Source organism: Otolemur garnettii, unplaced genomic scaffold (genome assembly GCF_000181295.1).
Source record: "Otolemur garnettii isolate 467f Iridium unplaced genomic scaffold, OtoGar3 scaffold00054, whole genome shotgun sequence".
In the NCBI taxonomy this organism is placed as follows: Eukaryota; Metazoa; Chordata; class Mammalia; order Primates; family Galagidae; genus Otolemur; species Otolemur garnettii.
The window spans coordinates 4,122,470-4,124,585 of NW_003852449.1; the positions used below are offsets into that span (position 1 = coordinate 4,122,470).

General features: G+C 43.8%; 1 protein-coding gene across 1 annotated transcript in view; it reads left to right on the forward strand.

The window, feature by feature from the left end:
* Positions 1-2,116, forward strand: part of PYGL (glycogen phosphorylase L) — a 38,322-nt gene that overhangs the window by 2,836 nt on the left and 33,370 nt on the right. The gene's annotated exons all lie outside the window — the stretch shown is intronic.

Genomic DNA, 2,116 nt, shown 5'->3' on the forward strand with positions numbered 1-2,116 from the left:
GGGCTGTAGTTTGAGGACACCTGAGACTCAAAACATTAGTCTCACCTTTGACTCCCTCCTGTGTTCCCATGCAACGGGTTGCCAAATTCTGTTGATTTCTGCAGCTTCCCTTGAAATTACCTATTCTCCTGCCTCACGTTCTGCCTCATGAGGCCCTGGCTCCCAGTCTACTGCTGCGGACCTGGCTTCCAGAAGTGGTGAAACTGGCAGCCTAAGAATGAACACGGATAGCAGACTACTCTGTTGGCCAACAAGACATCTTTCAGCGGTGTCATTCTCAGTGCCTTGGGCGGGACTTACATGCTCCACTTCTTGGCCCCATATTCTTCATTGTTTTATGTGGCCTGCAGGACTCAGTTATTTTCTCTGCCTGGCTCCTGAAGGCATTTGGGTGCGCTATCCCTCTCAGTCTGTGTACTATAGTCTGATTTGATTTCCTAAAGCAACGCATCTTATCCTGTGCTCGGGTATCACTGGCTCCACTGCCGCCAGCATGCTACATAGAGCATTTGAAAGCCTCTGCCTGCCCAGGTGAACCTCCTCCTCTCACCTTCTCTTCCACCTTCTGGTGCCTACCTTGCCCTCCCACCAAACCCGCCCCCACTCTGGGCCTCTGCTTCCAACTTGCAGTGCTCCACCCCCAGCATGTTTTGTGCCCATTTGTGCCTGTCCTGCAAGTCTCAGTCTCACTGCCACCTGTTCCCAGAAGTACCCGAGTCCTCTGATTAATGCCGGAAGTACAATAAAAAAGAGTTTTAAAATATCTGTTATTATATCTTCTTTATCTTTCAAGCCTTTTGAAAATGTCCACTTTTTGTATAATGCACAGAATATATTAGTAACACTAGTATATTCATATGATGTATAAGGTATATTGCAGACGCTCAAATTTCTTACTGTTAGGCATAGGCTTTAGACGTTTGGAGACCATGGACTAAGAGCATGGCAGAGATCTGTTTTTCAAAGTCTTACACTATATAGCCAAATACGGGAGAACCTCTATAAATTGGCCACCCAAGGGACTGTAACAAACCGGCCAACAGAAAGAGCTGGTCACCATAAGGAACTAGGCCTACTGTACTGACACGTACATGTGGCACATGTACATCTTTAAAAATTAAGCCAACTGAAGGAAGTGGTCAGTGTAGAGAAGTGGTCAACTATGGAGGTTCTGCTCTATAATATAAGGCAAGGTTCTTCCCAAAGAATTATTTGCAAAAAAAAAAAAAAAGGAAATCACCTCAAATTCCTGTCTTTATGAAGTCTGTCATGCAAGGATTATTTAATTTTGAGTAACCACAATTTTTTCAGGAAGACATTGAATATAATATATTTTAAGTCAGGCTGAGCACTGTGGCTCATGCCTGTAATCCCAGAGCTTTGGGAAGCCAAGGTGGGAGGATTGCTTGATGCTATTCAAGACCAGCCTGGGCAGCATAGTGAGACCTCATCTCTACAAAAAATAAAAAAAAATTGGCTGGGCACTGTGGCAGATGCCTGTAGCCCCAGCTACTCAGGAAGCTGAGGCAGGAGGATCACTTGAGTCCAGGAGTGAGAGGCCACAGTAAACTATGATTGTGCCACTATTCTCCCACCTGAGCAACGGAGTGAGGTCTTATCTCCAAAAAAAAAAAAAAAAAGTCCTAAGTCCATGCAAATTTGGAATTAATAAAAGGAAGTCAAAGAAACTTATCACAGATGTAGGCATGATTCCTGGAGGAGTGGCCTCACAATTGCAAGTGTTGGATATACACTATATTTATAAACAAGTTTTTTCTAGATCTCTAAAAAGGCAAACATTGTTATAGAGATAATGAAAATATACATAGGGAAGAATGGAGAAAACTGTGCGAATATTATACAAATAGGTGATTGTGGCTTAAGATACGATTTCCTATGACAGCAATGGTCTTGTATGACAGCACCAACCCTGGGGGCAAGTGGGGCCCTCCCCCCTCTTTGGCCCATGTCTGCCCCAGGAAATGTACCTTCTTTTAGTCAGACAAAGGTACCTAATAGGCTGGTGAGGGTTCAAAATAATAGCATTATAAACATTCAGAAACAACTTGGAGAAAAATGGAGATGTGTTCTGGGAAAGTGTTACACGCCCCATTAT